Here is a 24,750-nt window from a genome sequence, read left to right as displayed (position 1 = left end):
AATGGTATAGAGAGGGATTATAATCTAACAATTTAAAGGCTTAGCAAGCAGGTTTTCAATCATAGTATTAGATCAGGAAGGTAAATGTATAACATGCTAATTACATGGATAAATGTGGGAAGAATCTGATAAAAACTACTCAATTGAGCACAAGATAAACCGTAAAATAGCGGTTTATCAACTTTCCCACACTTACACATTAGCATGTCCTCATGCTATGCTCAAGGAAACTAAAAAGAATGAATAGGGACAATAGGACTCATGCAATGCAATGTAATCTATACATATGAATGTAACTATATGATAAAATGTCCATGCCTACTTAGTTAAGAAAATAAACAAGTCTTCCAAGACAAACAGAAATCAAATTCCACTAATCCAAATCACACAATAAGAATAAGTAAACTTATGAGAAGATAGCTCATGAAAGCCGGGAACATAGAGTCAAGATTGAACCCTCACTAGGAGCGTGTATGCACTCTAGTCACTCAGCTGTATAGGGTAATCCACTCTAGTCTCCTCTATTCATGCTTTCTAAAATTTTTTCTTCATTTAACCAATCAACAAATATTTAATGCACACATGCAAACATCATGAGGTCTTTCTTAAGGTTGTAATGAGGCTTAGGTAAGGGTGAGGACACATATATGACTATGTGAGCTGAAAATTGAATCCTTAATTATCTTAAGTTCTCACTTAACACACACACACACACACACATTCCCTATGCTTATAAAATCATGCCTAAATGCCTATAATCTCACTTTGTATGTTGCACCCACTTATGTACTTAAATATTCTTTTATTCCACATCAAATGCATTGATCTTTTTATTAACTTATCATTAGGGTGCTTCTTTTCCCCTAAAATTAAACTGAGGCATACATATATTTTTTTATTTTTTTATTTTTTATTTTTTAAAAGCATTATAGCATCAATGCATTTGGTTTTCATAATTTCACATGAGTGGCATTCAAGCTTTTAATATTTATCAATTAGCATACATTCTTATTAGTCCAAGTTTCCATAGTTTTTCCCACACTTGATTGAGACCAAAGATTCAATCGGCATAATTACTTGTTTTTCCGCTTAAGGCTAGTGATGTGGTAATATAAAGAACAAAAGGGAATTAAAATGCTTAAAGGGGAGAACAAAGGTAATTAGAATGGTAGGCTATTTGTGATAGTGAGCTAATTAACAATTGATGGCCTCAATCATACATATGCATGAATACATTAAATAATGGACATATAGAATGGAGCAAACTATAGATTGCAATCATAGAGGAGAGAAAACACACAAGAATAAAAATAACGGTTAAATAATGTAACCATGCAATTAGGCTCAAAATCTCATTGGGTTGTGTGTTCTAGCTCTAACCATGTTCCAAATTACAGTCTTCAGATAAGTTTAACATAGGATTTTGATTTGAATTAGTGAAAAATTTTCAAAAATAGGGTCTTTGAAAAGAACTTATTATTTTTCAACCAAGCAGAACATGCATGCAACTAATTATTACTATGCAATCTATTCTATCTAACAGAAGAAGAGAAACTATTGGTGTTAAGAAAGAAAGATTACCTCCAAAAATTAGGTACTGACCGACCTCCCCACACTTAAAGCTTGGCACCGTCCTCGGTCTCATCAGTCAGGAACAAAGGGGGGCTGGTAACAGCATCTCCACAGTCGGGTGCGTCTGGGCTCCCGGTGCTGGTAGTTGAAGTGGAGTCTGGAGAGTCTGGTTCTTCTGTGGGTGGGTGGTTGCAAACAATCAGTTCCTTCAGGTATGTGAATTGGCGCTTGTTACGGCGCTCGATGCGATCCAACCTCTATAGTATCTGAAGGAGCAGCTGATTTTTTGAAGATGCTTGTGATGTGGAAGAAGAAGGGATATCTCTGGCCGGGTCTTTAGTTTGGCTAGTAGTGCCTGCTGTGGGTCTGATGTATTTCCCACTCGGAACATATTGATCATCCCGAGGAAGCATGGCCTTGGTGTCTCCAGCTCTATAGGAGACTCCGGCTGCTGAGACCAAATCTGAAACCAAGGCGAGAAAAGGTAAGTTGCCCACAATCTGTACGTGTCCCATGGCTTGCCGTATGTGTCTTGGCAAGTTGAGAGGCTGGTCTGTAAGAATGCACCAGATGAGTACGGCCATGTCCGCAATGAAGGAGGACTCGTGAGTGCTCGGAAAGACATAGTGGGACATAATCTGCCCACACTCGAGCCTCCAAGGTAAGTGCTAAAGCTAGTATGCTCTTAGGACGGGATCGATGGTAACCATAGATCCATGAGCTGCCAGGTAGTGCTATAGTTCTGAGAACGTCGTCCCAGTCAAATTGGTGCTTGAGAGATGCTTCTTGAAATGCGTCCAATCCTTCTGGAGTAGGGGAAAGATCTAAAGCTTGCTGAATGGCCCCTTCAGATATGGGGATCTGCTTCTGATGGACATAGATAGACTGCAGGGTTGGCATGTGAAAATTGGAGTAGAATTCAACTACCCATGAGAGATTGACCTGCCGTGGCTGTTTCTGTAAGAAACCCCATTGTCTTCTGTCAATGCAGGGCTCTACCAAGTCAACAATGTTGGTAGGGAGGATGAGAAGGTGCTCGTTGTTGTAGTTTCTCACCGCCAGAATGGGGAATATCTGCTCACAGTAGCAGTTAGTGAACCGTGCAGTGTCCCTTGCTGGAAAGCCTTTTTTAGATTCATTGACCTTGATGATCCTCTTGACTCACTTTGTTGATGGTTTGACAACTGTTGAAGATGGTTCCATAGCTAGCGCTCTTTTAGTTCCTCTCTTTGCTGGTGGTTTGGGGGAAGCTTTCTCTTTACCTTTCTTGGTGGCCATCCTGAAAGGGAAAAAGAAAGGTACATGTAAGTCCAAGGGTTAGAGCAAGGAAGAGGACCGTACAAGTGATGATCTTGCCAAGGTAAAGAAGGATGTCGTTAACACATGGTCGCGACTTCATGTAATTAGGACATCAATGGAAAAGAAGACAAGAAAGAGAAAGAATGGAGGCTTTATGTCAAAGGATAGATGACTCCCTGTGAGATGTGAAAAAGAAAGAAGAATTATGGTAGAGGAATGAGAATAAGAGTTCGAATAAAGGGGGTAAAGAATTCAAAATTTAAAAAGTGAAAAGAGAAGTTAGAATTAAAATATTTTTGTTTTTATTTTATTTATTAATTGAATAGGAAATTAAAAGCTAATTAACTAAAAAGATTTGAAAATTGAAAGATGATTTTTGAAAATAGAAGAGAGAGAAAGAGGTAAGAAGTTTTCGAAAATAGAAGAGAGAGGAATTAGTTAGGAAGTTTTGAAAAAGACTAAAGAGAAAACAATAACTAATTAAGGAAGATTTAAAAATAAGATAAGATAGAAGATTTGAAAAAAAAATTTGATTTTAAAAAGTTTTGAAATTTAAACTTTGAAAAGATAAGATAAAATTTGAAAAGATTTAAAAAAATTTGATTTTGAATTTTGAAATTGAAACAAGATAAGCTAAAGATTTGAAAATAAGTTTGAAAAGATAAGATATAGTGAAGATTTGAAAAATATTTTTGAATTTTGAAAAAAATTGATTTTGAAATTTAAAATGGGGCCTGCTACACATACAAGCAAAAAAAGGCCTACAAGCGTTATAAGTTGGCCCAACCCAATAACACTACACACGCACTCACTCCCTTTGAATGGAGCGTCAATGCCACGTGCGTCACTCAACCGTTACGCTTCGCAAAAAGCGCTCGTTATGGCGCACTCTTCCACTTCTCTTTCGAAGAAAACACAAACCTTCAAACTTCGAGCAATATTCCAAACTGAAGAGATAGAACTCGTCGCGAAGATTACCAGAAACCATCAACAAAAAATAGAACTCTCCATCAACAATTTCCAGAGAAAACGAAGAAATATTACTCAAGATACGTTACTATTTTACTCATCTTGTAGATTTTCCACATTTTGAAATTAAAGAACTAGGTTTTACTGTTCTTCTACGTTCTTCTAGGTTTTACTGTTGATGAGCGGATAATTTATACGCTTTTTGGCATTGTTTTTAGGTAGTTTTTAGTGAGTTCAAGCTACTTTTAGGGATGTTTTCATTAGTTTTTATGTTAAATTCACATTTCTGGACTTTACTATGAGTTTGTGTGTTTTTCTGTGATTTCAGGTAAATTCTGGCTGAAATTGAGGGACTTGAGCAAAACTCTGAAAAAGGCTGACAAAAGGACTGCTGATGCTGTTGGAATCTGACCTCCCTGCACTCGAAATGGATTTTCTAGAGCTACAGAACTCCAAATGGCGCGCTCTCAACGGCGTTGGAAAGTAGACATCCAGAGCTTTCCAGCAATATTTAATAGTCTATACTTTATTCGGAAATTGACGACGTAACTTGGCGTTGAACGCCAAGTTCATGCTGCTGTCTGGAGTTAAACGCCAGAAAAACGTCATGATCCGGAGTTGAACGCCCAAAACACGTCATAACTCGGAGTTCAACTCCAAGAGAAGCCTCAGCTCGTGGATTGATCAAGCTCAGCCCAAACATACACCAAGTGGGCCCCGGAAGTGGATTTGTACATCAATTACTTACTCATGTAAACCCTAGGAGCTAGTTTATTATAAATAGAACATTTAACTATTGTATTAGATGTCTTGGATCATTCGGTCTTGTGACCACATGGGGGCTGGCCATTCGGCCATGCCTGAACCTTTTACTTATGTATTTTCAACGGTGGAGTTTCTGCACACCATAGATTAAGGGTGTGGAGCTCTGCTGTACCTCAAGTATTAATGCAATTCTATTTTCTTTTATTCAAATCTCTCTTATTCCTATTCCAAGATATTCATTCGTACCCAAGAACATGATGAATGTGATGATAAGTAACCCTCATTATCATTCTCACTTATGAACGCACGTGATTGACAACCACTTCCGTTCTACATGCAACCGAGCTTGAATGCGTATCTCTTAGATTCCCCAACAGAATCTTCGTGGTATAAGCTAGATAGATGGCGGCATTTATGAGGATCCGGAAAGTCTCACCTTGTCTGTGGTATTCCGAGTAGGATCCTGGGAATCCGGAAAGTCTAACCTTGTCTGTGGTATTCCGAGTAGGATTCCGGTAATGAATGACTGTGACGTGCTTCAAACTCGCAAGTGCTGGGCGTTAGTGACAAACGCAAAAGAATCAAGGGATTCTATTCCAGTAGGAGCGGGAACCAACCAGTGATTAGCCGTGCTGTGACAGAGTGCGTGAGCGTAGTTTTCACTGCGAGGATGGGATGTAGCCATCAACCACGGGTGATGCCTCCAGACGATTAGCCATGCGAGTGACAGCCGCAGAGGATCATTTTCCCGAGAGGATTGAAAGTAGCCACCGCTGATGGTGAACCCCTATACACAGCTTGCCATGGAAAGGAGTAAGAAAGATTGAGTTGAAGCAGTAGGGAAGTAGGCGTCCTTGAGCCATACAGTATCTCCATATGCTTATCTGAAATTCTCACCAATGAATTTACATAAGTATTCTTATCCCTTTTATTTATTTTATTTATCCAATTTAATTCCATTTGACTCTATGATTCCAATCACTAACTGAGATCTACAAGGTGACCATAGCTTGCTTCATACCAACAATCTCTGTGGGATCGACCCTTACTCGCGTAAGGTTTATTACTTGGACGACCCAGTACACTTGCTGGTCAGTTGAACGGAGTTGTGTCCACTCGTGCCAAATACCTAAATTCCACAATTTTACAATGAATGCACATCAAAGAATAGTGATCACAATTTCGTCCACCAAGTTTTTGGCGCCGTTTCCGGGGATTGTTCGAGTATGGACAACTGACGGTTCATCTTGTTGCTCAGATTAGGTAATTTTCTTTTCAAAAAGTTTTCAAAAATCTTTCAAAAATATTTTTTTTATTATTATTATTTTCGTTTTTCTAAAGTATATTTTCAAAAAATATAATAAAAATACAAAAAAATCATAAAATCATAAAAATCAAAAATATTTTGTGTTTCTTGTTTGAGTCTTGTGTTAATTTTTAAGTTTGGTGTCAATTGCATGCTTTTAAAAATTTTTTTCTTGCATTTTTTCGAAAATCTCATGCATTCATAGTGTTCTTCATGATCTTCAAGTTGTTCTTGACAAGTCTTCTTGTTTGATCTTGATGATTTCTTGTTTTGTGTTGTTTGTTGTTTTTCATGTGCATCTTTGCATCCATAATTTCCATGCATTAAAAATTTCTAAGTTTGGTGTCTTGCATGTTTTCTTTGCATCAAAAATTTTTCAAAATTATGTTCTTGATGTTCATCATGATCTTCATAGTGTTCTTGGTGTTCATCTTGACATTCATAGCATTCTTGCATGCATCTTGTGTCTTGATCCAAAATTTTCATGTTTTGGGTTATTTTTGTGTTTTTCTTTAAAAATTCAAAAATTTAAAAATCAAAAAAATATCTTTTCCTTATTTCCCTCCAAATTTTCGAAATTTTGGGTTGACTTGGTCAAAAATTTTCAAAATTAGTTGTTTCTTACAAGTCAAGTCAAAATTTTAATTTTTAAAAATCTTATCTTTTCAAAATCTTTTTCAAAAATCATATCTTTTTCATTTTTTTTATAATTTTCGAAAATTTCAAAAAAAAAAATCTTTTTCAAAATATTTTCAAAATCTTTTTCTTATCTTTTATATCTAATTTTCGAAAATTAACTAACAAGTAATGTGATTGGTTCAAAAATTTGAAGTTTGTTACTTTCTTGTTAAGAAAGGTTCAATCTTTAAGTTCTAGAATCTTATCTTGTAGTTTCTTGTTAGTTAAGTAATTTTAAAAATTAAATCTTTTTCAAAATATCTTTTTCTTAAAAATCTTTTTATCTTTTTATCTTATCTTTTTCAAAAACTTTATCTTTTTCAAAATTTGATTTCAAATCTTTTATCTAACTTCTTATCTTCTTATCTTTTTCAAAATTTGATTTCAAATCTTTTTCAATCAACTAACTATTTAACTTTTTGTTTGTTTTTTTTATTATCTTTTTCAAAACCAACTAACTACCTATCCCTCTCTAATTTTCGAAAATATCTCATCTCTTTTTCAAAAATTCTTTTTAATTGTTTTAAATTTTAATTTTAATTATATTTTATCTTTAATTTTCAAAAATCACTAACCACTTTTTCAAAATCATTTTCGAAAATTTTCTATCTCTCCTCTTCTTCTATTTATTTATTTATTTACTAACACTTCTCTTCACTTCTCTTCATCTCAAATCACCACCTCTATCCTTACCCATTCTTCTTCACTCTTCTTCCCTTTCTTCTTCTACTAACATAAAGGAATCTCTATACTGTGACATAGATGATTCCACTTTCTTTTCTTGTTCTCTTCTTCCCTATATGAGCAGGAACAAGGAAAAAGACAAAAGCTTCCACCTCTGAGTTATGGGAGATGGAAAGACTAATATAAGCCGTCATAGCTCAGTGGTAGAACATGTGGCTGCAAATCAAGAGATCCCTGAGATACCTCAAGGGATAAATTGTCCTCCACACAACTATTGGGAGCAAATAATGATAAAAACACTAAAATCACTAGGGATCATGCAACAGAAGCAAGGAAGAGACATAAAGGAGCTCAAAAAGCACCATTGGATCTTCAAGAAGGCGCCACCCTCACTCAGGTGGACTCATTCCTTGTTCTAAATTTTTTTTCCTACTTTTTGTTTTTTTTATATGTTTATCTACTTCATGATCATTAGTATGTAGTAACTATGCCTTAAAGATTATGAATAATTCCATGAATCCTTCACCTCTCTTAAATGAAAAATGTTTTTAATTAAAAAAGAACAAGAAGTACATGAATTTCAAATTTATCCTTGAATTTAGTTTAATTATATTGATGTGATGACAATACTTCTTGCTTTCTGAATGAATGCTTAAACAGTGCATATTTTTGATCTTGTTGTTTATGAATGTTAAAATTGTTGGCTCTTAAAAGAATGATGAACAAGGAGAAATGTTATTGACAATCTGAAAAATCATGAAATTGATTCTTGAAGCAAGAAAAAGCAGTGAAAAAAGCAAAAGCTTGGAAAAAAAAAAGAAAAAAATGGCGAAAAAAATAAAAAGAAAAAGAAAAAGCAAGCAGAAAAAGCCAATAGCCCTTAAAACCAAAAGGCAAGGATAAAAAGGATCCAAGGCTTTGAGCATCAATGGATAGGAGGGCCCAAGGAAATTAAATCCAGGCCTAAACGGCTAAATCAAGCTGTCCCTAACCATGTGCTTGTGTCATGAAGGTCCAAGTGAAAAGCTTGAGGCTGAATGGTTAAAGTCGTGATCCAAAGCAAAAGAGTGTGCTTAAGAGCTCTGGACACCACTAACTGGGGACTCTAGCAAAGCTGAGTCACAATCTGAAAAGGTTCACCCAGTTATGTGTCTGTGGCATTTATGTATCTGGTGGTAATACTGGAAAACAAAGTGCTTAGGGCCACGGCCATGACTCATAAGTAGCTGTGTTCAAGAATCAACATGCTTAACTAGGAAAGTCAATAACACTATCCAAAATTCTAAGTTCCCAGAGACGCCAATCACTCTAAACTACAAAGGAAAAAGTGAGATGCTAAAACTGTTTAGAAGCAAAAAGTTACAAGTCCCGCTCATCTAATTATAATTAATATTCATTGATATTCTGGGATTTATAGTATATTCTCTTCTTTTATCCTATTTGATTTTCAGTTGCTTGGGGACAAGCAACAATTTAAGTTTGGTGTTGTGATGAGCGGATAATTTATATGCTTTTTGGCATTGTTTTTAGGTAGTTTTTAGTGAGTTCAAGCTACTTTTAGGGATGTTTTCATTAGTTTTTATGTTAAATTCACATTTCTGGACTTTACTATGAGTTTGTGTGTTTTTCTGTGATTTCAGGTAAATTCTGGCTGAAATTGAGGGACTTGAGCAAAACTCTGAAAAAGGCTGACAAAAGGACTGCTGATGCTGTTGGAATCTGACCTCCCTGCACTCGAAATGGATTTTCTAGAGCTACAGAACTCCAAATGGCGCGCTCTCAACGGCGTTGGAAAGTAGACATCCAGAGCTTTCCAGCAATATTTAATAGTCTATACTTTATTCGGAAATTGACGACGTAACTTGGCGTTGAACGCCAAGTTCATGCTGCTGTCTGGAGTTAAACGCCAGAAAAACGTCATGATCCGGAGTTGAACGCCCAAAACACGTCATAACTCGGAGTTCAACTCCAAGAGAAGCCTCAGCTCGTGGATTGATCAAGCTCAGCCCAAACATACACCAAGTGGGCCCCGGAAGTGGATTTGTACATCAATTACTTACTCATGTAAACCCTAGGAGCTAGTTTATTATAAATAGAACATTTAACTATTGTATTAGATGTCTTGGATCATTCGGTCTTGTGACCACATGGGGGCTGGCCATTCGGCCATGCCTGAACCTTTTACTTATGTATTTTCAACGGTGGAGTTTCTGCACACCATAGATTAAGGGTGTGGAGCTCTGCTGTACCTCAAGTATTAATGCAATTCTATTTTCTTTTATTCAAATCTCTCTTATTCCTATTCCAAGATATTCATTCGTACCCAAGAACATGATGAATGTGATGATAAGTAACCCTCATTATCATTCTCACTTATGAACGCACGTGATTGACAACCACTTCCGTTCTACATGCAACCGAGCTTGAATGCGTATCTCTTAGATTCCCCAACAGAATCTTCGTGGTATAAGCTAGATAGATGGCGGCATTTATGAGGATCCGGAAAGTCTCACCTTGTCTGTGGTATTCCGAGTAGGATCCTGGGAATCCGGAAAGTCTAACCTTGTCTGTGGTATTCCGAGTAGGATTCCGGTAATGAATGACTGTGACGTGCTTCAAACTCGCAAGTGCTGGGCGTTAGTGACAAACGCAAAAGAATCAAGGGATTCTATTCCAGTAGGAGCGGGAACCAACCAGTGATTAGCCGTTCTGTGACAGAGTGCGTGAGCGTAGTTTTCACTGCGAGGATGGGATGTAGCCATCAACCACGGGTGATGCCTCCAGACGATTAGCCATGCGAGTGACAGCCGCAGAGGATCATTTTCCCGAGAGGATTGAAAGTAGCCACCGCTGATGGTGAACCCCTATACACAGCTTGCCATGGAAAGGAGTAAGAAAGATTGAGTTGAAGCAGTAGGGAAGTAGGCGTCCTTGAGCCATACAGTATCTCCATATGCTTATCTGAAATTCTCACCAATGAATTTACATAAGTATTCTTATCCCTTTTATTTATTTTATTTATCCAATTTAATTCCATTTGACTCTATGATTCCAATCACTAACTGAGATCTACAAGGTGACCATAGCTTGCTTCATACCAACAATCTCTGTGGGATCGACCCTTACTCGCGTAAGGTTTATTACTTGGACGACCCAGTACACTTGCTGGTCAGTTGAACGGAGTTGTGTCCACTCGTGCCAAATACCTAAATTCCACAATTTTACAATGAATGCACATCAAAGAATAGTGATCACAATTTCGTCCACCAAGTTTTTGGCGCCGTTTCCGGGGATTGTTCGAGTATGGACAACTGACGGTTCATCTTGTTGCTCAGATTAGGTAATTTTCTTTTCAAAAAGTTTTCAAAAATCTTTCAAAAATATTTTTTTTATTATTATTATTTTCGTTTTTCTAAAGTATATTTTCGAAAAATATAATAAAAATACAAAAAAATCATAAAATCATAAAAATCAAAAATATTTTGTGTTTCTTGTTTGAGTCTTGTGTTAATTTTTAAGTTTGGTGTCAATTGCATGCTTTTAAAAATTTTTTTCTTGCATGTTTTCGAAAATCTCATGCATTCATACTGTTCTTCATGATCTTCAAGTTGTTCTTGACAAGTCTTCTTGTTTGATCTTGATGATTTCTTGTTTTGTGTTGTTTGTTGTTTTTCATGTGCATCTTTGCATCCATAATTTCCATGCATTAAAAATTTCTAAGTTTGGTGTCTTGCATGTTTTCTTTGCATCAAAAATTTTTCAAAATTATGTTCTTGATGTTCATCATGATCTTCATAGTGTTCTTGGTGTTCATCTTGACATTCATAGCATTCTTGCATGCATCTTGTGTCTTGATCCAAAATTTTCATGTTTTGGGTTATTTTTGTGTTTTTCTTTAAAAATTCAAAAATTTAAAAATCAAAAAAATATCTTTTCCTTATTTCCCTCCAAATTTTCGAAATTTTGGGTTGACTTGGTCAAAAATTTTCAAAATTAGTTGTTTCTTACAAGTCAAGTCAAAATTTCAAATTTTAAAAATCTTATCTTTTCAAAATCTTTTTCAAAAATCATATCTTTTTCATTTTTTTTATAATTTTCGAAAATTTCAAAAAAAAAAATCTTTTTCAAAATATTTTCAAAATCTTTTTCTTATCTTTTATATCTAATTTTCGAAAATTAACTAACAAGTAATGTGATTGGTTCAAAAATTTGAAGTTTGTTACTTTCTTGTTAAGAAAGGTTCAATCTTTAAGTTCTAGAATCTTATCTTGTAGTTTCTTGTTAGTTAAGTAATTTTAAAAATTAAATCTTTTTCAAAATATCTTTTTCTTAAAAATCTTTTTATCTTTTTATCTTATCTTTTTCAAAAACTTTATCTTTTTCAAAATTTGATTTCAAATCTTTTATCTAACTTCTTATCTTCTTATCTTTTTCAAAATTTGATTTCAAATCTTTTTCAATCAACTAACTATTTAACTTTTTGTTTGTTTTTTTTATTATCTTTTTCAAAACCAACTAACTACCTATCCCTCTCTAATTTTCGAAAATATCTCATCTCTTTTTCAAAAATTCTTTTTAATTGTTTTAAATTTTAATTTTAATTATATTTTATCTTTAATTTTCAAAAATCACTAACCACTTTTTCAAAATCATTTTCGAAAATTTTCTATCTCTCCTCTTCTTCTATTTATTTATTTATTTACTAACACTTCTCTTCACTTCTCTTCATCTCAAATCACCACCTCTATCCTTACCCATTCTTCTTCACTCTTCTTCCCTTTCTTCTTCTACTAACATAAAGGAATCTCTATACTGTGACATAGATGATTCCACTTTCTTTTCTTGTTCTCTTCTTCCCTATATGAGCAGGAACAAGGAAAAAGACAAAAGCTTCCACCTCTGAGTTATGGGAGATGGAAAGACTAATATAAGCCGTCATAGCTCAGTGGTAGAACATGTGGCTGCAAATCAAGAGATCCCTGAGATACCTCAAGGGATAAATTGTCCTCCACACAACTATTGGGAGCAAATAATGATAAAAACACTAAAATCACTAGGGATCATGCAACAGAAGCAAGGAAGAGACATAAAGGAGCTCAAAAAGCACCATTGGATCTTCAAGAAGGCGCCACCCTCACTCAGGTGGACTCATTCCTTGTTCTAAATTTTTTTTCCTACTTTTTGTTTTTTTTTTATATGTTTATCTACTTCATGATCATTAGTATGTAGTAACTATGCCTTAAAGATTATGAATAATTCCATGAATCCTTCACCTCTCTTAAATGAAAAATGTTTTTAATTAAAAAAGAACAAGAAGTACATGAATTTCAAATTTATCCTTGAATTTAGTTTAATTATATTGATGTGATGACAATACTTCTTGCTTTCTGAATGAATGCTTAAACAGTGCATATTTTTGATCTTGTTGTTTATGAATGTTAAAATTGTTGGCTCTTAAAAGAATGATGAACAAGGAGAAATGTTATTGACAATCTGAAAAATCATGAAATTGATTCTTGAAGCAAGAAAAAGCAGTGAAAAAAGCAAAAGCTTGGAAAAAAAAAAGAAAAAAATGGCGAAAAAAATAAAAAGAAAAAGAAAAAGCAAGCAGAAAAAGCCAATAGCCCTTAAAACCAAAAGGCAAGGATAAAAAGGATCCAAGGCTTTGAGCATCAATGGATAGGAGGGCCCAAGGAAATTAAATCCAGGCCTAAACGGCTAAATCAAGCTGTCCCTAACCATGTGCTTGTGTCATGAAGGTCCAAGTGAAAAGCTTGAGGCTGAATGGTTAAAGTCGTGATCCAAAGCAAAAGAGTGTGCTTAAGAGCTCTGGACACCACTAACTGGGGACTCTAGCAAAGCTGAGTCACAATCTGAAAAGGTTCACCCAGTTATGTGTCTGTGGCATTTATGTATCTGGTGGTAATACTGGAAAACAAAGTGCTTAGGGCCACGGCCATGACTCATAAGTAGCTGTGTTCAAGAATCAACATGCTTAACTAGGAAAGTCAATAACACTATCCAAAATTCTAAGTTCCCAGAGACGCCAATCACTCTAAACTACAAAGGAAAAAGTGAGATGCTAAAACTGTTTAGAAGCAAAAAGTTACAAGTCCCGCTCATCTAATTATAATTAATATTCATTGATATTCTGGGATTTATAGTATATTCTCTTCTTTTATCCTATTTGATTTTCAGTTGCTTGGGGACAAGCAACAATTTAAGTTTGGTGTTGTGATGAGCGGATAATTTATATGCTTTTTGGCATTGTTTTTAGGTAGTTTTTAGTGAGTTCAAGCTACTTTTAGGGATGTTTTCATTAGTTTTTATGTTAAATTCACATTTCTGGACTTTACTATGAGTTTGTGTGTTTTTCTGTGATTTCAGGTAAATTCTGGCTGAAATTGAGGGACTTGAGCAAAACTCTGAAAAAGGCTGACAAAAGGACTGCTGATGCTGTTGGAATCTGACCTCCCTGCACTCGAAATGGATTTTCTAGAGCTACAGAACTCCAAATGGCGCGCTCTCAACGGCGTTGGAAAGTAGACATCCAGAGCTTTCCAGCAATATTTAATAGTCTATACTTTATTCGGAAATTGATGACGTAACTTGGCGTTGAACGCCAAGTTCATGCTGCTGTCTGGAGTTAAACGCCAGAAAAACGTCATGATCCGGAGTTGAACGCCCAAAACACGTCATAACTCGGAGTTCAACTCCAAGAGAAGCCTCAGCTCGTGGATTGATCAAGCTCAGCCCAAACATACACCAAGTGGGCCCCGGAAGTGGATTTGTACATCAATTACTTACTCATGTAAACCCTAGGAGCTAGTTTATTATAAATAGAACATTTAACTATTGTATTAGATGTCTTGGATCATTCGGTCTTGTGACCACATGGGGGCTGGCCATTCGGCCATGCCTGAACCTTTTACTTATGTATTTTCAACGGTGGAGTTTCTGCACACCATAGATTAAGGGTGTGGAGCTCTGCTGTACCTCAAGTATTAATGCAATTCTATTTTCTTTTATTCAAATCTCTCTTATTCCTATTCCAAGATATTCATTCGTACCCAAGAACATGATGAATGTGATGATAAGTAACCCTCATTATCATTCTCACTTATGAACGCACGTGATTGACAACCACTTCCGTTCTACATGCAACCGAGCTTGAATGCGTATCTCTTAGATTCCCCAACAGAATCTTCGTGGTATAAGCTAGATAGATGGCGGCATTTATGAGGATCCGGAAAGTCTCACCTTGTCTGTGGTATTCCGAGTAGGATCCTGGGAATCCGGAAAGTCTAACCTTGTCTGTGGTATTCCGAGTAGGATTCCGGTAATGAATGACTGTGACGTGCTTCAAACTCGCAAGTGCTGGGCGTTAGTGACAAACGCAAAAGAATCAAGGGATTCTATTCCAGTAGGAGCGGGAACCAACCAGTGATTAGCCGTGTTGTGACAGAGTGCGTGAGCGTAGTTTTCACTGCGAGGATGGGATGTAGCCATCAACCACGGGTGATGCCTCCAGACGATTAGCCATGCGAGTGACAGCCGCAGAAGATCATTTTCCCGAGAGGATTGAAAGTAGCCACCGCTGATGGTGAACCCCTATACACAGCTTGCCATGGAAAGGAGTAAGAAAGATTGAGTTGAAGCAGTAGGGAAGTAGGCGTCCTTGAGCCATACAGTATCTCCATATGCTTATCTGAAATTCTCACCAATGAATTTACATAAGTATTCTTATCCCTTTTATTTATTTTATTTATCCAATTTAATTCCATTTGACTCTATGATTCCAATCACTAACTGAGATCTACAAGGTGACCATAGCTTGCTTCATACCAACAATCTCTGTGGGATCGACCCTTACTCGCGTAAGGTTTATTACTTGGACGACCCAATACACTTGCTGGTCAGTTGAACGGAGTTGTGTCCACTCGTGCCAAATACCTAAATTCCACAATTTTACAATGAATGCACATCAAAGAATAGTGATCACAATTTCGTCCACCAACTGTTCTTCTACGTTCTTCTTGGTTTTACTGTTTTTAATGTTCTTCTTGTTCTAGGTTTTACTGTTCTTCTTAGTTGTTCTAGGTTTTACTGTTCTTCCTGTTCTAGTTCTTCTCGTAACTGATTTTTGGGAGTATATTGCGTAATTTAGTGGGTGTATATGGAGTAATTTGTTAGGTGTATATGGCATAATTTGTTGCGTGTATATTTCTGAACTGATATAATGTAATATAATCAACAGTTGCAACTGTTCTAATATTGCTTGTCCTTGGGTGTATATTGCATAATTTAGTGGGTGCACTACAAGAAAAACACCCATTCAGGTACACTTGAAAAGTGTAGCCAAAAGTGAAAAAAAATGATGCCTTAGGCTACGGCTACGCTTTTTGGGCTATGGCTACGCTTTTTGAGGTGATTCTTATTCAGCCGTTGCCTATTCTCAAAGGCTACGCTTTTCTGCACCAAGGGCTACGCTTTTGGTGTTTGGGAATAGGCTACGCTTTTCAAGTGATGCTGTCCAGGACCAAAGGCTACGCTTTTCAGCTTTCATTTTTTCAGAATAGGCTACGCTTTTCAACACTACTGCATCACTTGTAAAGCGTAGCCACATTGTATACCATAGCTACTTTTTATAAGTGTAGCCTTAGATCCCTCTTTTTTTTTGTATACTATAGCTACTGTATATAAGTGTAGCCTTAGGTCCCTCATTGTTTTTTTTTATTTTCTATATATATATATATTCTAAAATTTTTTTTTTCTAAAACCTAATATTTAGTAATATGATTATGTATATAATCCTATTTTTTTAATTAAATTAGTTAAAAATTATAAAATAAAAATAAATACATAAAAATACCATACAATATTCTTTAAATAATAAAAATTATCCTTTAACAAAATATATTTATAATGAACTAAAAATATTAGGATGATCATAAATGAGTATTCATACATCTCACACTAAATTAAACATACCCATATCAAAATATACATTAGACCACTTAGGATTTACTACTAATAAACTATAAAAAAAACCAAAATATTGTATCCTACATAAGTATCTTCTAATAAAAGTTATTAACCTTCTGATAGAAGAGAAAAAAATCTTGTTCTTTAAATATCTTGTTCGACTGAAGATCGTATTTGGGAGATTTTTGGTTCTTCATCTGCCTCAAATCTTATTCTGTAGGTTTTGTCAACTACAAAAAAAATCAAAATTATATAACACTTACTAAACCCCTTAAGGCTTAAATTTGAAAGCATACATAGCACAAAAATGGAAAAAAATGAAATTCACAAACAAAATCAGAAACTGGTAAAGAAGTGTATATCATACCAATTCAATGTGACCCTGAGGGAAATAGAGAACTCTGTCTTGAACACGAGGGGCATCCATTAATGGCCCTGCACAGCCTCCATAGCTCTTTAAACAAATCATCACCAGCCCCATCTGCCAAAAAACAAAACACAAACATGTTGAAAACTTTGCATGGTTTTTTCAGACCAAAAGTTGGAAACTTTTTTCTTTCATTTTTTGCATTAAACTCTTCTTTAGTAACCTCCATGTTCACAAGGCAAAAAGGGTCATTCACTTCATATTGAAAAATTAAAGGAAAACATTAAAAATGAAGGGTCCCAACAACATTAGTCAATTACTGAAAGAACACAGACATTACTCTTTTTCAGCTTAACACTCACATTAACCAAACATGGTAACAACAAAACCACATGAAAATAAATAAACAAGTGGGAGATATTGAGTAGAGGAAGAGATATTATTAGATCCATTAAGACTTAAAAGAGTCAACTATCTAAGGTAAAGAGTCAACCATAGTCTCTTGAAACTCAGCTCCAAGATAGCCACTAGAAACATGGAACCAGTTGTCCAATAACAAGTAGTTTGCCACAGTACCAGAAATATATAGATAATAATAAGAGACAATCAAGAAGACATGAAAGGAGAGAATGAAGGGCACATACCTCATTTTGGATCCTGTTGCATAAAGATTCAACCAATTGATTTCTGTCAAATCCCATATTAACCACTTCCTGAAGAAGCTCTTCGTCAATCTGCAAAACCATGATATTGGTGGATTTTGTAAGTGAATAAGTGTGAGTATCAAAATTGTTTAAGGTGGAGTTAATGTCAAAAATAAAAACCAGGCAAATTGATAAACATAAGGACACTATTCTATTCTTTATCAGAAGGTAAGATAAAGAACAAATATGTTCCTTTTGCTTCACTCAAATTTTAACTCCAGTTGGCACAGTCTCAGAGAAAGAACAAACTTTGAAATGCTTAATTCAATGATATGAATATTTAGGAACATGAAGCTCAATAGTTGACAATAGTTGATAAATTGCCATGAGCCACGAAAATACTGCACCATATATAATCCACATGCAACAAAAATAATAAACATGAAATCAGTAAACTACTCTAGACAAATGAATAATAGTCCCCATTAGTACTTGATTTTTGTTTATTAGAACATTACCATTTACCACTACAAAGTAAACTGCTGATTAAGAAAGCAACAATCATTCACATACAGATCCAAGAATCAAGCAGCTGACTGGTCAATAAATATATTATGTAGCCTAACTTATTTGAGAATAAGCATACTCAATGAAAAGGTTTCTGCCATTTAATCACCAAATACAGCTAAAATCAATATCTAACTATTCTAACCCTTACCTCTTTGTTGATCAAATACACAAGACTTGTCCCTGTTTTTCTCTTGAACCCAAACCTTAACCGTTCCAAGAACCAGAATTTTGGTTACATTTCACAAGGCCATTCGACCAGATTAAACACAGAGGAGAGAAAATCACTCACCTCTCTTTGCTCGTGGTGGTAGTTGTGTTAAAAGAAATTGAATAAACTGGAAAAAATGGAGCAAGAGAATTATCAAAATTTTGAATTAAAGGAGAAAAGAAAGAAGATGAAGTCGCTGTGCTCACCTAGCAAAGAAACTCAAAGAACAGTTGGGTGAGTGGAACGCAGCTCCCTCTTAAGCTTCAATCAGCTCCCTCCTCGGCCATCATTCTCTTTCTCTTGGTGCTATGATTGATGAAGAGCCAAAAACTTGAAGAACGCTCCTGTTTTTGCTCCCTGGTGCTTTGGCTATTCCTCTGTTCCTTGCCCTCTCTCTACTGTCTGTGAATTCATGAGGGAGACAGACGGAGACACAATGTTATGTTATGATTATGGGTATTTTTCTTGTAGTGAGTTCTCCTATGTTATGTTAGATAGATTGAAGAGGAGGTACTTGTCACAAATTTGAACATATTCCATCAAGGGTGATTTGTTTAATATGCCACTAAACAAGTCAATCGGTATCTAAATAGACATGTTACTTGTGCAACTTGGAAGGAGGAGCAAATTACAAGCAGAATACAAACATTCAACTGAGATTAAAGTGCTTGAATAAACTCCAGAAGTACTTACTTGAGAGGATCCTCAGTGCTTTCCCCAACATATGCAACAGCAGCAAAGTGCATCACAGCATCAAACTTATTCTCCAAAAATATTTTATTAACCTGGTAACCAGTTAAGTAGAAAATCTTTCTTGGGTATTCTCCACATACATTTCAATCAAAGTCAAAAATATGACAACAAAATATTTCTAGTGATGAGGAAAGTGGGTAAGGATACAGATGTTTGATCTCCCAAGTCAGCATATATAAATTGAAGCCTTCCTGGTTCTGGAAATAAATTTTGAAGAACTCTGACGGCACCCATATTTCCTCGTGACAGATTGTCCTGCCAAAAGGGAAAAAACAATGGTATGCCTGTCGCAACCACACTGATAAGTGCATTTGATTTTGTCAGAGAAATATTTCATTTTTATTAATAGACATACTACTATAGTGACACGATAATTTTCCTTCAGAAGCCGAAGCGTAGCATGTGAACCAATGTAGCCTGCACCGCCTGTTACTAAAACATGAGTTACCCCAGGTTCGCGAATGGCAAACTGGAAAAGGGGGAAAACATAAACGAAAATGATAAATTAGCTTAAATAAATAAAGAAAATTAGCTTTAGAGAAGGCAAACTCCTATATCAGGATAGTTCAAAGAAAGAAGAAAACTATAACTGAAAAATATATATATCTTGTCTTTATAATTTTTCCCTTAAAAACTATCCCCTTTTCTCCTTTTTTCAACTATCTGGCTGACAAAAGTTGTGAACGGTAATTAAACATAATCAAGCTTCACTCTTTATGGACAAAAAATTAAAATAGTTCATATCATTCATCAATTCATCTCTATCAACAATCTACCACTTTTAAGATATCTTTCAAAGGGTAATAATCAAACAGCTATGAAACTATAATGAATATGCACATCTCTGGTGTGGAGGGGACAAAAAAAGGGGAAAGAAGCAAAGACATAAAAAGCTCTCAAAGAAAACATGTGTAAGATGACTAGCGATTACCGGACTAGTGGAACTCAAAGATGGAGATTGCTTGATCATGATAATGCATAATGCTGTTAATCCAGCAGCAAGAAAAACTTTTCCAAGAAAATTGCCTTTCCATTTTGGGTCAGCATAATCCAAGCCTAAAAGATAGAAAAACATAAACAGGAGAAATTAAATTGAAGAGGCCACATCTATGATAAGCTTAACAAATCCAATGGCATGAAATAAACTACAGAACTAGACAATGATTCGTCGTAAGCAAAAAGTGAAATTTAAACAAGAAAAAATCAACAAGAACAATAACAAAAATAAGAATAATAATTCAGTTGACACATGGTGAAATTTACATTGGTGATTTTAGTTTTGATCTGGCAGTCCACAGATAAATAACGCAGAATACAGAAGCTAAAACCCCAATTAAAACCCTAAAACCAAAACCCAAAACCTCCCAAATTTCACAGAACCATCATCATCATCGGGCGCTTACCTCGCTTGTTAGGGATCGATGCTTTGCCTCATTGGAAACCTTGATGCTTCACAGTAGAGCAGAGAAGAGGTCGCTAGAGAGCATACAGTTTCTTTGACACTGCACAGAGAGGGCGAGTGAGAGAGAGAGCAAGTAAGAGAATGAGCGAGAAGAAAAGAACGAGGCACAGAATGCTTACTTGGTGAGCGCGGTGATGAATGGCAACAGTGAACAAGAGATGAGCCACGACAAATCGAACGTGAAAACCCTTGAGGAGATGAGCAGCGGCGACGAATCGAAGGAGAAGGCGCGCGAGTTTGTACAGGTAGCGTGAATTGGTGACGAATCAAAGAAAAAATATTCATTAAGCTCAGTATATAGCGCAGAGATGAGGGTTACTCGATCGAATTGAAAGGGGAAGGACGATGAGAAGCGCAGAGATGACGCTGGTGAGGGCGGTGCAGCGACGAGGAGGAGGACGAAGAGGAGCGACGATGAGTGGTGAGTGAGAGGGTTTCTGTAGCGAGAGGGTTTCTTTGCGATGGTAAGCTTTGAAGGGTTTCTTCGATGGTGACAGGGTTTTTGAAAGGGGATTGAGATGAAGGCTGAGATGAAGGCTAAGTGTGAGTTTTGGAGGGACAAAAATTTCACTAAGTGTGTGAGTTTTGCTTTTGGGAAATTAAGGAATAAAATTTATCAATTGTCAAGTTTTTTGCTTTAGATACATTAGACATCACTTTTGAAGTGCACCCAAAACTTAACAAATAGCCTACACTCTAAAAGCGCTTCCTTAGATATAAAAAGTGGATCCATATATATCAACATTCGGCTACGCTTTATAAGTGATTTCTATAATACCTAAGGCTACACTTTTTAAATGATGCCAAAATTGTGTTTCTTTTTCTCTTATAAAAAGGCATCACTGAGAAAAGCGTAGCCTATTCATAGAATAGGCTACGCTTTTCAAATGTAGCTTAAAAAAAGTGTGGCTGAATGGGTATTTTTCTTGTAGTGGTGTATATGGAGTAATTTGTTGGTAGTATATGGCATAATTTGTTGGGTGTATATTTCTGAACTGATATAATGTAATATAATCAACTATTGCAACTGTTCTAATATTGCTTGTCCTTGGCTGTATATGTCATAATTTATGCATGCTTGAGTGAATTGAACATAATTTTAAACTGATCTAATTAAATACTTATGAGAATCCATATAGGTGTATGTGGCTGATCTATGGGTGTATCTGACTGATATCTATGGGTGTATTTTTCATTGCAGTAAAAATGGAAGGCAAAAAGCAAGATGCAAAAAAATGTAAGAACAAATATATGTCTTGGATCAAATCAATTTTTCAAAATAGAAATATATCTAACTCTAATTTTTCTTTGTTTACAGCAAACCAAAGACCTAAAGTGTGCAACCCATCTGTTGAGTGAAAAATTCATAAATATGAGTGATGAGAAGAAAGCAATTGTTAGGGATTTGGGGTTTGGTGGCCTCATGCACATCCCGCCGCTAAGGGTGCAGCACAAAATATTAAAGGAGTTGGCTAACTCCTTTAAATTAGGGAAAAATACACTCGAAACCGGCTACGGTTCGTTCAAAGTAAGACAAAAAATAATAGGGGCTGCGCTTGGCCTCAACGCGTCAGGTAACTGGTTACAAACATAGATGTATATAAGGCATATTGGGGTGTATTTCAAGTGATGTTTTGGGTGTATTTCAAGTGATTTTCATACAATGTTGTTTTCCTTTTTGTAGGTGATCTACCACCTCAGAAAGTCAATTATAAGGATCTTTCTGAAGACAACAAACAAATTTTTAGAAGATTCCAAGGGAAGACCCAAAAAAGTCTGACAGATGAGATGATGACTATTGGGGTTGATAATGAACAGGATCACCTCATGTTCAAGAGGATTTTCATCCTCTATATACAGATGGCGTTCCTGTTACCAACCACAATAAACAAAATCTCCCATGTGCACCTGGCACCAATTTTTAAGATGGACACAATAACAGAGCAGAACTGGGGGGCACATGTTCTGAATTTTATCATCAAGGGAATAACATATTACAATCTGAAAAAGAAAAAAGCAATTGACGGCTACCTGTTTGCCCTGATGATAGTTTACTTCCATCTATTGAAAAATAAAGACAAGAAGGGGGAAGAAAGACCTCTGATGTGTGGAAGACGATCCAACACAAACTTACCGACAAGTGTACCGGGTCGCGTCAAGTAGTAATTACTCACAAGAGTGAGGTCGATCCCACAGGGATTAATGGATCAAGCAACTTTAGTGGGTGATTAGTTTAGTCAAGCTAACATTGAGTGAATTGTGTGAAGTGTAACCAACAGAAAGGAAATTGCAAGGAATTTAAATTGCAGGAAGTAAATTGCAGTGAAAGTAAAGAGCAGAATGTAAATTAGTTGAAGCTTGAATGACAAGGAAAGTAAAATTGCAGCAGATCTCACATGCAGGAAGTAAATTGACAACATCTTAAAGAACAAGAAATGTAAATTGCATCAAATGTAAAGGGGGCTGGAAATTAAAGGAAGCAATAGATCGATCAATCAAAACAATTGCAGAAAATGTAAATGTGCAGGAAAGTGAATCAAACTCAATGTAAATGTCAAATTGCAGAAGAAGAGAATTGCTCAGAATTGCAGGAAGAATCAGATTAGATTTGAGTTAAGAACAGAAATGTAAAGTTGTAGAGAAGGAAAAGTGTAGAAGAGTAAATCAAGCTCAATGAAAATGAAACTGTAAAATTGAATTGCAATATTTGAAATGTAAAAGTGCAGAAAAATTAAAAGTGTTTCAAAGACGGCTTTCTATTCTATCCTACTCCTATTGCTCTAGCAGAGCCAGCCTTTCTTTCACGAAAATGAAAATGATGCCTTATATAGGCTTTTTACAAAAATAAAAATGAAAGTGAAATTAAAAACAAATTACAATTAGATGAAATTCCTATTCTAACTATCTCTTGTGCCTTTGAGTGATGATAATGGGCTTTGCTTGTTTTGGATTTGAGGAAAGGTGGATCCGAATGGCCTTGGCTCAATTGGTTTGGAGGCATGGGTCAAGGTTGCTGGATTCAAGTTGGTTTGGTGTGTGGGAACCTTCTAGGGGAGCTTTCAGTTAATTCATCCAACTGAGCACTACCCATTGCCTTTTGCCCCCAATTCTTGTTGCGTGCCAAGCTTCCTTGGATCTTCATAGTGCTAAGTTAACAAAGTTAACTCAGCGCCCTTGGTGCCTTGAGGTTCCCAGCTTCGAATCCTTGCTGAGGCCACTTTGGGGCCAATTTCCCTTGGAGTTAAAGTAGTGGCACTTCCTCTTGGTTGTGCAAGGTTCGATACTTGATGGCTTCACTAGCAAATATTGCGCCTTGCATTTTCTCTTGCCAAGCCAAGATAAAGTTAACTCTCTTAACTGAGCGCTATTGATTTTCTTGGGTTCCTTGGGCGCTCAATTAACAGAGTTCACTTAGCGCCAAGCCTTTGCTCCCTTGGCCTTGGTGAAGCAAACTTGATGCCAATTTCCTTGTGAAGCATCGGCGCTCAGTTAAAACATTTAACTTAACGCCCTTTCTTTTCCTTGGTGAGCGTTGCTTTTTCCTTGGCCTAGCAATTCTTGGTGGCCCGAGAAAGTTAAATTATTGAACGGAGCGCTCTCTTTGACTTGATGAATGCTAGCTCATTCATTTTCGTGCCTAATGAACGCTGGCCAATTGGTTTCATTCATTGGCATTTAAATGCATACTTTGAATAATGCTTTGCCTAATGCATGCATGCTTTACCGTGAAGCTCTCTTTTATTTATCAATTCATGCATGCATGTACAATGCTATTAACGCCTTGGCATTAATTTAAATCATTCTCAGTTAAATGCATGCATGCTTTATTAGTTAGTAATTCCATTTTAGCGTGCATTCATGGATTGGTGTTAATTAAATGCATGCATAAATGATTAATGCATGCCATGGCTTCATGGTCATGGGCCACGCTTTTAAATGCGTGGCCTAAGGTTCCAAAGCGTATTCAATCTTAAAAGCGTGCCCGAAATTCTTCTTTTATTCTTTTTAGCTTATTTTGTGCTATTTTGCTTCTTTTTTCACTTATTTCTTACAAAATTTATAAAATCAAAAGATGAAGGAAATATACCATTTAAGCACAAAAGAATGCAATATTTAAGCACTAACCATCAATTTCTTGTATGAAAAAGCATAGAAAAACATGACATGATGACATGTCATCACAACACCAAACTTAAACCTTGCTTGTCCCCAAGCAAGAAAAGAATCATGCAATAGAGATTGACAATCCAAGGTAAGAAGAATAGCAACTCAATGTTCATGGTTGGCTAGTTTTCTATGCATGCCACAATCACAAAAGAAAGATAAATGATTGATGCTTCTATCTAGCACAATTTATGAAATCTTTTCCTTATGTTTCTTCCTTGAAACAAGCTTTTGATTTTCTTATTAGCTTCTCCTTTTGGGTACTTTGCCCCATGAGTTGATAACAAAACTACAACTCTAAATGCTTTGTTTTCAAGTATTACC

General features: G+C 35.9%; 1 long non-coding RNA gene across 1 annotated transcript; it reads right to left on the bottom strand.

Moving 5' to 3' along the window:
* Positions 1 to 18,951: 18,951 nt before the first annotated feature.
* Positions 18,952 to 19,858, bottom strand: LOC140184590 (uncharacterized). The gene is made up of 3 exons (XR_011881670.1): positions 19,732 to 19,858; positions 19,156 to 19,269; positions 18,952 to 19,055 (listed from the first exon to the last, which is right to left on the bottom strand). It is a non-coding gene; the product is annotated as an uncharacterized lncRNA (long non-coding RNA).
* Positions 19,859 to 24,750: the final 4,892 nt, after the last annotated feature.

The sequence above is a fragment of the Arachis hypogaea genome, chromosome 5 (genome assembly GCF_003086295.3).
Source record: "Arachis hypogaea cultivar Tifrunner chromosome 5, arahy.Tifrunner.gnm2.J5K5, whole genome shotgun sequence".
NCBI lineage: Eukaryota > Viridiplantae > Streptophyta > Magnoliopsida > Fabales > Fabaceae > Arachis > Arachis hypogaea.
The sequence above is the reverse complement of the archived record's forward strand: the minus strand, read 5'-3'. Positions and strand labels throughout refer to the sequence as shown.